At 40.2% G+C, this 14,226-nt stretch overlaps 2 long non-coding RNA genes across 3 annotated transcripts in view; one reads left to right on the plus strand and one right to left on the minus strand.

Annotated features, from left to right (window-relative positions):
• Positions 1-177: 177 nt before the first annotated feature.
• Positions 178-1,963, minus strand: LOC105477304 (uncharacterized). 2 transcript variants are annotated; one of them, XR_984604.2, is made up of 3 exons: positions 1,883-1,963; positions 1,260-1,532; positions 178-547 (listed from the first exon to the last, which is right to left on the minus strand). It is a non-coding gene; the product is annotated as an uncharacterized lncRNA (long non-coding RNA). The 2 variants fall into 2 exon arrangements; XR_011620595.1 differs by having other exon boundaries at positions 1,732-1,940.
• A 93-nt stretch (positions 1,964-2,056) lies between these two features.
• The window catches only part of LOC139362396 (uncharacterized), a 50,098-nt gene continuing 37,928 nt past the window's right edge, over positions 2,057-14,226 (plus strand). Inside the window, exon 1 of the long non-coding RNA XR_011621228.1 lies at positions 2,057-2,740. This is a non-coding gene — a long non-coding RNA (uncharacterized lncRNA). The remainder of the gene's footprint in view (positions 2,741-14,226) is intronic.

Genomic DNA, 14,226 nt, shown 5'->3' on the forward strand with positions numbered 1-14,226 from the left:
CGCATGTCCATATACACATATAAATAGAAATAAATGTGTATATATGTAAATGCACACAAGATTTGTATGATCTTGTCAGGAAGGATATGTTTTCAGGGTGTTGTATAATTAAAAAGACATTGACTATAGTAAGTTTTCAAATACCATAGTTATTAAAGACAACAGACAAAAGGAAGAACAATGTTTTAATTTCTACAGCATCTTTCTAGGATCTAGTGTTGTTTAATAACAGTTAGTGCTTGAGGTAGAAAGGAGTGGGAGAAGATTATTTTGGGGATAATTCTTCTTCCCTTTCCTAATATGTGTAAACATCAATCCACATCAACTTTACCAGTTGTCCCGTGGCCCTGGCACCCGCTTCAGCAAAACGAAGGCCTGAGGAGAAGGTACAGAAGATAGTAGGGAGGGGAGTTGAGAACCCAGTGTATTCCTTGTGCTTCCTGTGTCCAGACTAAGGTCCCGTGACCACCTTTGCTTGCAGAAGGCTGAGCTCTCCTGAGTAAGAACTCAAGTTTTTTCCAATCTTCAGGTTTCTGAGTAATTTTGCCTTTGGGTACACAAGAAGGGATTAACAGACACATTAGCACCTCTTCTTCAAATGCCACATGAGCTGTTATCTGAAACAGCTGGTTGACTTTCTTAACTTCAGGCTCCTAATAATACAGGACTCTGAAAGGCAAAATTGCTAGGCTCACATTTCCATTGCAACCTTACAGCCAGTGGGTCACCTTGTTTCCTGTCAACCTGTCACTGTGAGGATCAGTTTTATTTATTTATTTTTTATTCATTTTTTGCCATTTTTTAAATGAAGTTGGAGAACTTAAGGCTGCAGGAACTTGTGCTCAGTTTTGTTGAAGCTGCAGTTCTAGCGCACATATCACCCATTTCTCATTTCCTTACTTCCGTGTTACTACTCGAGTTCTATTCATGGCTCTCTACGTTGCCAAATTCAACACATTTTCTTGGCCACAACTGACATTTGTCAAGTTCCCGACTTTCCTTGCTCTAATAATTTGTCTTCACCTAGAAACCCGTATAAAAGGAAATGTGGGCATTCATGTAGGAGTGGAGTGTGGACTAGACCTGGGATTAATGGTAACCCCCATATTTCATTGGCATTTGTTTCTTAACTACATAGCATGAGAAGTTAGTCCCCAGAAAAATCCCTTCTAAGGTTTTCTAGATTTTTCTGGGAGATTTCAACCCAACCCTCCCATATTCTTCTCCCTGCCCCACATCTGCAATATTTTAGGCCATACCACTTCCTCTGCTGCTGGGTTTCTTCATGGAAGAGCTCATGTCCAAGTCTGAGACAAAGGTGTTTTATCCTGAGGCTTTCAAAATTGTGAACCCTGGAAGGGCCCAAGTGGTCCATACATCAGTGAGGAGAGGGTTCCTGCTTCCCTCGTGCACATTGCTACTAGGCCCAAATCATACTGCTCGAGTCCAGGGCCTCAGAGAGTTCTTCCTGGAGAATACAGGTCCCTCCTCTGCCTCTAGCACTCCTCGTCGGTCAAAAATATGTTATGCATCTAAGAAATAAAATTGAGACGTCTGGCTTCTGGTCTGGCATGTAAAGAGCTTGGAATTTGTTACTTTGTCCTAACAACAGGTAAAAATCTGAACAAACTGAACAATCAACAACTCTTCTTAGAGAAGTAAGTCACAGAGTAAACAGCTGCTCCCAAAATTTGAGAGACAGAGAGGCAGACACAGGGAATCACAACTTACCTAAGCAGAAATCCACTGGCAGAAACCACCGTGGGCACCAGTGCTGGGTATAGGAACCTGACCTGCATTGATGAGTTGCTGGAGGCTCAGCATGGACAAGCCTGGGAGTTAAAATATCTGGGGTAGGGGACAGTCAATGGGAGGTTCTCACCTTTTGCGGGTTTTAACTCTAAGAGCTCCACCAGGTTCTCAGAGTTAATGTTGGAGAAAACCCCACTCATGCTTCCAGGAGAGGATGGGGAAATATACCAGAGCATTCTGATGTCGCTGGTTCTGGAACCAGGCTTTGGAATAGAGTGTTGACCACTGTTTGTGGCTTCTCTTTTCTATGGCTTGACACAAACCACTTCTGTACCTTCACGGCTGAACTCTGTGCCTGAGCGCTGGCCCTCTTGCCTTCACATTCAGGACCCCTGCTGTGGCTAAGAGTGAGGACTACACAAGAATGCATGGCAATAAGCTCAAGTCTCATCCTTCCCAGCTGAGCTTTGCTTCTGCAACTAGGAGAACTGACATTTCCTCTCCCTTGCAAGTGGTGATGACTCCATAGAAGCACCTGTACCAAATAATTGATTGAGCTAACTCATTGCTTTCTTAGAAAGGGAGGGAACTAAGACAGGGAGTGGGTTAAGCCAATAGTTCAATATGCACATGGAATGCTTTCTAAAAATGCAAATTCTCCACCACTTCCACCATCGCCTCACAGGAGTCCTGATTTGTTAGGTCTATGGTAGGTTAAGAAACAGCGTTTAAAAAAAATCCAGATGATTTAAGTATGGTAATCAGAGGATCCACTTTGAGATATATTTGATTACACACTTGACCCAAGTTTGCCCAGAGAATGGCATATAAGAAATATAAATCATGTCTGTCTTTCAAATATGTTCTTGAGTGCCGACTGTGCACAAGCAATATTTAGGCTCCGAAGAGGCAAGATCGACCGAATGACCAATTGCCTTTCAACTACAACTTGCTGTCTCTTTGCCAATGACTCTGGTAAATTCTTGAGGTGAGTTATGCTTTGCTGTGCATCTATTTCAGCCACTGTTATGTAAGAAAAGGATAACTATAGGCAACAAAAAATATAATAGCAAATTGTGCTTTTTGTAAGGCAGCACACTTAAATACCATATTAATCCACATCAAATGACGTAATTTAATCTGATGCAATTCAATACATTACGGCACAATACCGCAAAACACAATGTAATGTAGTACAAATCACACTGCAACTTCAGTGCAGTGGGGTTTGAGCCATCCTCATTTCAGGTCTTGGGCTCTAGCGCCCTCTAGTGACGCAAACTTTTTTTTTTTTTTTTTTTTTTTTTTTTGGCGTGTGTGTGATGGCTATAGCTGCATCTGGCACGAAATAACTATCAACAAACAGTCTGTTCGAATGGAAACGAGCTGAGGCCCAGCTGACTCCTATGTTATATGTCAAAAGAAATTCTAGATTAACAGATTTTACTGAGCTGCCACCTGACCTAGTGATAAAGTAACTAATTGTGCTTTTCATAGTATTAACTGTCTTCACTACATTCTTTTGATTTGTGGCAAACAAAAGAAGAACTGTAATCAGCTTGATTTTTTAGCCTGCAGAATAGGAGGCTGGAGTGACAATACAGGAGTATTAGAAACCCTATGAAAGATTAATATAAAACAAATACAAATACAATAGATAATAGAATATAATAGAAATAAAACACTGTATGCTCGAATGTAGAGTCATCTCCCCTCCATGGTTGAAGAGCAACTGCTCCTTTGCTATCTGGAGATAACAAGGAGAATGCTAACAATAAAAGATCCTTATTTTAAAAAGTATGCATGCGTATTAATAATTTATTGAACACCTAGTAATCTTCAGCCTCTAATGAAATACAAGCACAGGCATGCTAATATACATTAAGCCATTTTATCTACATATAGGCTCCTTTTCCTTTCTCACACACTTGCTGAGGGTAATAAGGGCTTTATTGAGGTCAGGTACTGTATTAAACACTTCGTTACTGTTTTCATTTAAGCCTTATAATCAACAAATGAGGTAGGTATCGGCATCACGATTTTAGGATACTCAGACTGAGTAAGTCTCAGTAACAGGCTCAAGGTAACACTGCAGGTAGGCAGCAGGGCATGATTTGAACCCGTTAGTCGGCAGAGTGGTGGGATAAATTGAGGATTTAAAAGAGCATAAAAGTTCGGAGGAGGCTGTTTTCTTGTGGCATCAGCTGGGGGACTCATTAAATAATGTGTTATTTCTCTTAATGTGAGCTCCCTCCTGTCATCCTCTTCTCTCTCTTCCTTCTAGTATTCACAAAGCGTCTCCATTCCGTGTCATTCACTGGTAGCAGACTCTGAAGACACAAACGCAGAAGGATACTTTAGTGAGATACTGATTTATGTTTCCCCATATATACATATATTTTTTTCCTTTTTGGATTCCCAGCTGTTATGTTCCCTTGTCTGAGGAGAGGTGGAAAATAAGTTGCTAGAGGCAACTTTCATTTAGGTTTTTGCTTTCTTAAAGCCTGAGTTATCTAATAAATTGTACTGAGAGTGGGAAGAAGGGGGGAAATACAGAGCAGAGCTTTGAAGCATAAGAAGAGGTAAGAGGAGACATTTCCTCAGAATGTGAATGCAACAGTGGCAGTGCATCCTGAGGGTGGCAGTGCCTCATCCCCTGGCAGCCTCTTGGAGGGATAGCAAGGAGGGATTAGTACATCTTGCAGTTATAGAGATGGGAGCTTACAGGCTTGGAAAAGGCATCCAAGACTCAAGGGTCCATATAATTTATCATCCAAACAGGGACATTATTGAAAGTGAAACGAGATGCTATTAATAATTATGCCCAAATAATAGGTGTCAATAGGAACTGTCCAGAACAAGCTGGCACATGTCGTCACCCTGCCTATGATCTTTCTGACTCAGAAATAATGGAGTCCCTGCCTTGAGTGTCCCTGCTTTGAGTCCCTTGAGTGTCCAGGCGTCTTTGAACAAGGAGAATTTCAGATTCCACTGTGTTTGCTTTTCTTTTTAGAAAAGATTTTAGAAAATGATTCTGAAATGTGTATGAAAATGCTAAGTATAGGCCGGGCGCGGTGGCTCAAGCCTGTAATCCCAGCACTTTGGGAGGCCGAGACGGGCGGATCACGAGGTCAGGAGATCGAGACCATCCTGGCGAACACGGTGAAACCCCGTCTCTACTAAAAAAATACAAAAAACTAGCCGGGCGAGGTGGCGGGCGCCTGTAGTCCCAGCTACACAGGAGGCTGAGGCAGGAGAATGGCGTAAACCCGGGAGGCGGAGCTTGCAGTGAGCTGAGATCCGGCCACTGCAATCCAGCCCCGGCGACAGAGCGAGACTCCGTCTCAAAAAAAAAAAAAAAAAAAAAAAAAGAAAATGCTAAGTATAGCAAACAAATTTTTGAAAAACAAGAACAAAGATGAAAGACACATTATTTGATTTTAAGACTTATGTATGAAGCTACAATATAATCACAACTATGGTATTGGCAAAAAGAGAGATAACAAAAAACAATAGAGTCCAAAAATAGACTCATATATTTATGATCAATTGATCTTGACCATGGAGAAAATAAGTATTTTAAGCACTGGTGTTGAAACAATTGGGTATTTTGTATACAAAAATAAACTTGGATCACTATCCTGCATTGTATACAAAATTAACTAGAAGAAGGTCACAGAGAAACTAAAACTGCAAACATTTCTAGAAGAAAACGTAAAACCTTGAGTTAGGCAAGGATTTAATAAATAGGATACAAGAACCACAAATCATAAAATTAAAAACTGAATAACTGGAATTCTTAAGCATGAAAAACACTGTAAACATCTTGAAAGAAGCTTTAAAGAGAATAATAAGCGAAGACTGGGAAAAATAATTGCCAAACATATGTGTGATAAAGAAATAGAATATATACAAAATTCTTACAACTCAATATTAGAAAACAAACAACCCATTTAAAAATTGGGCAAAAGAGTTGAGCAAATATTTTAGAAAAGAAGGCATGCAAATGTCAAATAAAGACATAAAAAGATGCTCAACATCACTTGTTATCAAATAAAAGCAAATAAAATCATAATGCAATATTAGTGTACTCCCACGAAGTTCACACAAAGACTAGGATGAAAATGCTCATAGCAGCTTTACTCATAATAGCCCTCAACTGGAAACAACTCTAATGCCTAAAAAATATTGAATAGCCAAATAAATTGTTGTGTATCGATACAGTGGAATACTTTTCAGCAATAAGAAAGTACACTACTAATTCTCACACATAGATTAATCTCAAAACATTATTCTGAGTGAAAGAGGTCAGATACAAAAAAACACAATGTATTATATAATTCCAATTATAAGAAATTCTAGAAAAGGCAAAACTGTAGGAATAGAAAGCAGGAAGAATGGCTGTCAGAGGCTGAGGTGGTGAAAGACGTCTAACTAATAGGGATACGGGAGAATGTTTTCTTTTCTTTTCTTTTCTTTTCTTTTTTCTGAGACGGGGTCTCGCTTTATCACCCAGGCTGGAGTGCAGTGGCCGGATCTCAGCTCACTGCAAACTCCGCCTCCCGGGTTCACGCCATTCTCCTGCCTCAGCCTCCCAAGTGGCTGGGACTACAGGCGCCCGCCACCACGCCCGGCTAATTTTGTGTTTTTAGTAGAGACGGGGTTTCACCGTGTTAGCCAGGATGGTCTTGATCTCCTGACCTCGTGATCCGCCCGCCTCAGCCTCCCAAAGTGCTGGGATTACAGGCATGTTTTGAGGTGAATAATATATTCTATATTTTTATTGTGGTGTTGGTTATACAACTGTAAACATTTTCCAAAACTCACCAAATTGTTCTTGTAAATTTGGTGATTTGATTATATGTGAATTATACCTCAGTGAAGTTGATTTCTACAAAAAGGAGTCAGGGAAGTGGGTATGCTTCTCCCTGTATGGAGACTACTCCATACTGTGTAAGACTGAAAACTACACAAGATGATTCTGTCGCATAGAAAGTCCTGGTGGGCAGATCACTTGTGAAGGCCACTGGGAACATGTTGGTGAGACTGGCATCAACATCACTAAATTCAGTGGTATATCTCCCAGGCTGGCTGGAGCTGATGCATCAGACCATCTGGCTGTACTTAGCTATCAAGAACAAGTGGATGTGATGGATATAATGAGTGGCAAGGTCAGAGTGGTCAGTGTAGGCCTCTGACCTGCAGAGAATGATGGTGATGGTTAATAGCACACAGTACATCCTAGAGGTGAATAGCAGGGCCAACAACAAGGACAGTACTCAACTTGTACCGTCAGAAGAAATCAAGGTTGGATGGTCAAGAGACCAAGTGCGGTTGCGCCAATAAAATGTCTTGGTCCTTTTCCCAGTTTCCAGACCTAAGACTGTTTTTGGTACTGGAACCCATTGATTGACTCACCTGGGAGTCATTCCTATTTCCAAATATGTAACTGGGCTTGATATACATGATAGTTGGCACAAATCCTATGTTATGTCCTTGGTGGGTAGGGTAAGAACTGTCACAGAGGGGAATGTCAAATAGAAACACTTAAATGATTCACCTTCACCCACCTATTCCTGGTCAAAAGAGTAAGTAAAAAGCAGGGCAGTATCTTAGAGGAGGGATGGTCGCTGAAAATTGTTGGCACTCTTAAGTATATGAAAGATGTGGTTGGGGTTGTTCCTGTCATATTTTATTTAGCAGTATGGCCCCTGAAGGAAACAGATGATACTGGTGGACTATTGTCTCCACAAACTCAACCAGGTGGTAGCAACACCCCTAGTTGCAGCCACTGTGCCAGGCAGAGCAGATGAACCTGGTCTCAGATATGTGGTGGGGAGATACTGATTTGGCAAGTGTTCTTTTCTATTCCTATCAAAAAAGATTTCCCATTCACATAGAATGGATAATCATATATATTCAGAGTTTTTCCCTGAGGCTGCCCCAATCTTTTCTGACAATATAGTCTAAAGCAATTGGACTGTCTAGATATCTTCCAGAGTATCACATTGATCCACTGTCAATGACATGCTAGTCAGGTCAGATGAGCAAGAACTGGCTGGCACATTGGAGGCTTTAAGAAAAATGTGCTCCAGAGGGTAGAAGAGAAACCCTTTGAAGATTTAAGTTCCTGATATACCAGTGTCAGCATATTCCTTCTTTCCCCTATCATATATATATCAATAGGCCTATCTCCTTCCACCTCCTCCTTATGGTCGGAGTCAAATCCACGATCGGCATCACCAGGCCACGATAGTGATTCCTTTTCTTGCCTGCTGGTCCCTGGACATAAAAAGACTGAAGTGCTTTCACAGGACATATCTTATAATTCAATAGGATGCTTAGTTGTGGCCTATTGAATGTGTTCTTGATAGGGAACAAAACTTCTATACTTGAAGAACCCAGAATTGCCAGGAAAGAAAGCATGCATTCCCCAGGTGCATCACTGGGATTGATGTGAAGCAGGGCCACTTCTGCTTTCACCTCTTTATTCTCAAACTAATGTAATCATCTGGTTAAGGACACTGCGCCATATGAGGTATTTGGTTCAAAGTACATACACTACCTGGATGATGGTTCCCATTCTTGTGGTAAGATATCACCTCTAGGTGTTTCAGCTGTGCCTTTGGCAGGTCACTCTAATGCTCTATTGGGCTGCTGACCTCTGCATGATTCAGTTTTTGATACAATCAGTGAATCTTATGATCATGAGCCAATTCCCTTGTCTCTTATGTGTGTGTCTGATTGAGTGTGATGTTAGGTGGCATCCCATACCCATGCACTGAACTCAGAAGATCTACTTTAGTGCCTCTTGGTGGTCTCTTGTCCAATTTTGCTGGTAAATAGACAAGTGTAGCAATCCTGGCTTGAGAAAGTCACTGCAATCAGTGATTTAGGCTCTTTGAGAACAAGTTTCTGGGTCACACTACCAGGAAAGCCTCTAAGACAAAAAGGGGTGGCAGCTGAAAAGAAAGGAGATCTACAGTGATCAATGAAGGAGGGAGACAATCAATTGAAATTCCACAGCCAGTTGCAGAGGCAAGGACTATAGTTCTTCACACTTAATTGTCTTTCCTAAGTTTTCCCCGGGAAGAGAGGCCTATAGAATTCTGGAAGAGCTATCCCCCATATACTGAAAAAAAGTGGATCCCAGCAGTGCTAGGGGTGGACGGAAGTGAACATGCAGCTGTACCACCCAGATTCTCTTTCATTGCCTCTGGAGCACTTCAGCAATAGCACCAGCTAGAGGGTCACCTCACCCAAGGTCATACCCTTCTGGGGCCTGCCCACATCCAGTAACTGATGAAGGTGAAGGGACAAAGACCCATTTGATTCAAAGCAGAGCAATTCTAATGTGCCATTAAAGCAGCAGCAATGATCATTTAAGCTACGGCTTAATAGACAGTCTAGGAGAAGTAGACGCACACATTTATTTAAAGTCTCTGCTATTGTTTGAAATTAGAATGCTATTAAATTTTCGTTACTAAAAACAGTATGATGGAGATATCTTAAGCATGCAATTTTTCTTTCTTGAAAGAATATTTATAGGATAAAGTCCTAAGAGCAGTGTTGCTAACTCAAGGCACATGTATGTTTCCATACCTCCTGACCTCCATGGCCTAATTGCTTTTCATTTCATTTCATTAATTAATTAATTAATTAATTATTTTTTGAAACGGAGTCTTGCTCTGTCACCCAGGCTGTAGTGCAGTGGCTTAATCTCAGCTCACTGCAACCTCCACTTCCCGGGTTCAAACAATCCTCCCTGCCTCAGCCTCCTGAGTAGCTGGGACTACAGGTGCCTGCCACCATGCCTGGCTAATTTCTTTCTTTCTTTCTTTCTTTCTTTCTTTCTTTCTTTCTTTCTTTCTTTCTTTCTTTCTTTCTTTCTTTCTTTCTTTCTTTCTTTCTTTCTTTCTTTCTTTCTTTCTTTCTTTCTTTCTTTCTTCTTTCTTTCTTTCTTTCTTTCTTTCCTTTCTTTCCTCCCTCCCTCCCTCCCTCCCTCCCTCCCTCCCTCCCTCCCTCCCTCCCTTCCTTCCTTCCTTCCTTCCTTCCTTCCTTCCTTCCTTCCTTCCTTCCTTCCTTCCTTCCTTCCTTCCTTCCTTCCTTCTTTCTTTTTTTTCTTGGTATTTTTTAGTACAGATGGGGTTTCACCATGCTGGCCAGGCTGCTCTCAGACTCCTGACCTCAGGTGATCCTCCTGCTTCAGCCTCCCAAAGTGCTGGGATTACAGGTGTGAGTCACCATGCCTGGCCTAATTGCTTTTCAAAAGAGTCTCACAGGTTTGCTGTGGCATATATAAACATATATGCTTCTGTATAGCCCACGCCTTGTTGGCATTTCTAGCTCAAGTATTTGTAGACTTTCAAAAATTCAGTTCATTTTTTTTGGCATGAAGAATTGTTTAGCTAATTTTGAAAACTTGTGTTGACAAAGTCTAAAATTTAATCCAAATTTGAATGAGGAAGATGAGACAGTTTACCAACTTTCTCTAATGAAAGTTACTGGTAACCGGAAAAAACAATTTCCTACTCATACAATAAATCGACACGTATCTTTTTCAGCTTTTTCGGACCTATTTTTGGTTGTTATTTAGTGGAAGGATTTGCTTTATATGATTAGACATGGAAAAATGTGTATGGCCTTGGGAAAGAGAAAGATGTCTCTGACAGCCAGAGGCTGGCCCGGCACCGCAGCGATGTCTTAGTGATCTCCTCTTCAAACAAATGATTTCACAGAATACTGACATCAGACAATGCCACTCTATGACCGTGGTGAATCAAGACAAAAATAAGACCTCTCCATAACCATGCCTGAACACAGGCAAAGAATAAAATCTGTTTAAGTCACAAACATGGCCCAACATCCCCCAATTCTGGATAATTAGAGTGACTATTGTTTGTTTATTGCTGACAGTTTTAGCTTGACTCTAGTCTTCCCTCTTCCTAGATAAGAATTATTGAGAGATCCAGTCATGACATTATATCACTTCCCAACAACATCCAATCTAGAGCAAAGCCATGCTTCTCAAACCCTCCTCCAAATCACGTGACACAAGGCCACATTCTGTAAGTTCTTTCTAATGCCCTTTTAGTAAGACACCCCTCTTCCCCGCTCCTGGAGGAGGACATTGAGAGCTTTAAAATTTTACCTTTTAGTAATTTCAGGTTAACTTGGCTAGATTCATTGGAGAGCAAAACAATTCTCCCTCAGGTGACTTCCCAGGGATAATTATAGGATAATGTAGTAGGTTGATGCAAAAGCAGTTGCGTTTTTTAACACTAGTTTCGATGGCAAAACCCACAATTATCGTAAGCTAGCCTTCCAGGTTAACTTTCCTAACTTGTACAATATTTCCTTTCCTGATTCCCTCAATTTCCATTATACATTTCTTCAGACAAGTTAGTAGTCCAACAACATTTTTTCAAATGCTCAGCAATCTTCCTTATCCCCAAATAAATTGTAATATATATGTATAAGCACATATATATGCATATTCATTATATGTTTGTATATTTGTCACTTCAAGCAATTTGAGTATAGAACTACTTTCAGGGAGATGACAATCCAGTTTGCCTTTGACTGGTACACTTCTTGCCATTTGCTTCTATAGGCATTTTTACATTTTGAAGTTTCCTCCCATCTTGAGCACAGCTGATCCAACTATCTGGGAGTAAACAGAAAAACCAATGGATACCCACAGGAAACGTGCTGAAGTGCACATGGAACGTGGATTGGAGAGAGGTCTGTTATGATTAGAAGGACTGTGGTGAGCATCATAGCCAATGTGGGGAGCCATATTCTGCAGCTCTTGATAAGTGAGGTCAGTGGAAAGACTGAGTCATGAAGTGTATATATCATTCTTTCAATTCCTGAGGAAAGCTTCATGGGGGAAATGATTTTGAATAAAATGAGAAACAATTAGTTTGGTCATGTTTTATTTCACAACAAAATTTCCTGCTCTTAGTTTAAAAGGTATCTATGACTAATAACATTTTCCCCAAATTTTCAGGCAATGAAGCTTGTGTTCCTTGAGTTTGACATGAATTGTGCTTCAGGCACTTACACAAGTTGATGAATAGCAATATAATTGCCTCATTGTGAATGCCTTTATTCATATTAAGCTATTATGATGAATTTCAAATTATAGAATCTAGATTAGCAGTAGAGCAATTATCTGAGCACTGAGCTTGTCTAGAGACATTTCTATGTTTTCATCTTCAGGAAGATGTACACAATGAAGCTCCTATTAAAACCATAGCACATTGAAAGTAAATTCCTCATTTAGAATTATTTCAAGACAACAAAGCATACCGTATTGGTATCCATGTATCAGATAAGACTTTTCAGTTGCAGAAAACCCGACTCCTTGGGAACTAAACAATAATGTAGATTTGTTGGTTCATGAAACTGTAAACCAAAGGAAGAGGCAGCATCAGACTTCTTTTGGTCAAGATTGTGGCCTCTGTCTTCATGCTGGCTTCATCCTCAGCCTGGCTGTAACCTCATGGTCACAAAGATGACTGCCGTAAAAGCTAGGGCTGCATGCTTCCTTATTCATTTCCCAAGTAGAAAGCATCACTTCTCACAATCAACAAATGATAATTCCACATCTTTACTCAGATCGAACCAAGGTAAATTGACCATCATTGCAAGGGGTGTGAGAATATGCTGATTGACCTTCCGCTGAGCTGGAAGTGGCTCAGTCCACTAAGAAATCATGGTTACTGCGTAATTACTAGGTGGTTACTATGGTTATTTCCTTAAAGGAAAATAGGATTCCATTCGGAGAGGAACAGGGGGAATAGGTGCTGGTTAGACCTGTCTAGCATCTGCCATTTTAATTATAGCCTATGGAAAATGATATAACATCCTACCTATAAGTGGCAGTATTGGGCTAAAAACATGGGCTATGGACTTAGATTGTGGCCATTGAATTCCTCATTCATCACTTACTAGCAACATGGTTTTGTGAAAGTCACTTAACTTCTCCATGTCTCAGCATTTTTATTTGTAAAATAAAATTAACAGACTCTTATAGAGTTGCTATGAAGATTCAGTGGAAAAATGCATATAAAGCACTTAATATAGAGCTCCTCACTTTGTACGTACTCAGAACAACGTATTTGCATGTGAACTAGCCACTTGATGGTCTCTCTAAGGCATCACTTTTATCTGCTTGGGCATCTGTGTGGTGTCCAGTGTGATTTGGGGTCTTCTCTTTCCATCATCAGGTCATTTTTATCAGCTACTGAGTTCATTTTAAGCAGACTTTTGACCCAAAGACTGGAGGGTGGTCTGATACTGTAAAAGCAGTGTGTTCTGGTACATCATGGTATAAATGTTCAAAAGGAAGCCCCACCAGGGGTTCCCAATAGGGAGTTTCCTTTGCAATGTGAATATCATTCCTAAGTGGTTTGAGAACGGGGTACAGCAGCATCTTACTGGGCATTAGTTTGTGTGCTCCTGTCAGGAAAATTACCATCCAAGCCCACTAAACCCAACAGAACCATAATGTTTTAATTATTCCTTTATTACTTCCTTTAGGTAATTGGAAGGCTAAATATACTTACTTGGTGATACTCTAGTGATTATTTTTTGGCCAGTAACTCTTTTATTTTATTTTAATTGAACTTCACTCTATAAAAGACTTGGAGTTAAGGTGGGGAAAACAGGAAGAAAGGAGGAGAAGTAACTAGTTAGTTACTTGTTTTTAAAATTCACCATGTGAGGGCTAAAATCAAAGCTTGGATTACATTTGGGAAAATCTACATAAACTTTGTAATGTGTAAGGTAGGCAAATTAGGAGAGATTGCATCAAGTAACTCTGCCTTGAAAAAATTTATCTTATGTATTTATTAAAATGACAAACTTGGTGGTTTTGAAATATGATTTGCATTTTTAAGGGAAGCAGTTAGGGCAGAGTAAAGAACTTCAACTTTGGAGACAAGAAGACCTGTACTGAAGTCCTGACAGCACTGTTTATCAGATGCGTCACCTTGGCAATCCCTTGACATCTCTGAGCCTCGGTTTCCGAATCTGTGAGAGAAGATAATACTTTCTTTGTAGAGCTTATGGGATGATTAGAAATAATAGGCATGGTTGTCTAGTACAGCGTATGAGAAATATTAAGAGTGCAAAATAATTCTTATTTATAAAAATTTATTGTACATGTACATTGTGTAAGGAAAGCTCTATTATATAATGCAAACCACTCAGATTTCCATGACCTGTTGTCGAGTGTCCTACACCTGATCATGAAACATTCTCCTCTTACAGGGTCTCATGGTTTCAAGTCTAAAACATAAATTTACATACATCCTAGTGCCATTGAGGAGAGCAAATAAACAGAAACTGTCATTATCAGTCCACTAAATCTGTAGTTCTCAATCTTGGCTGCACATTGTAATCGCTTGAGAAAGCTTAAAAATCATCAGAGCCCCAAGTATACTCCTGAAAAATTAAATCAGTTCT

Source organism: Macaca nemestrina, chromosome 3, assembly GCF_043159975.1.
Source record: "Macaca nemestrina isolate mMacNem1 chromosome 3, mMacNem.hap1, whole genome shotgun sequence".
Classification (NCBI taxonomy): domain Eukaryota; kingdom Metazoa; phylum Chordata; class Mammalia; order Primates; family Cercopithecidae; genus Macaca; species Macaca nemestrina.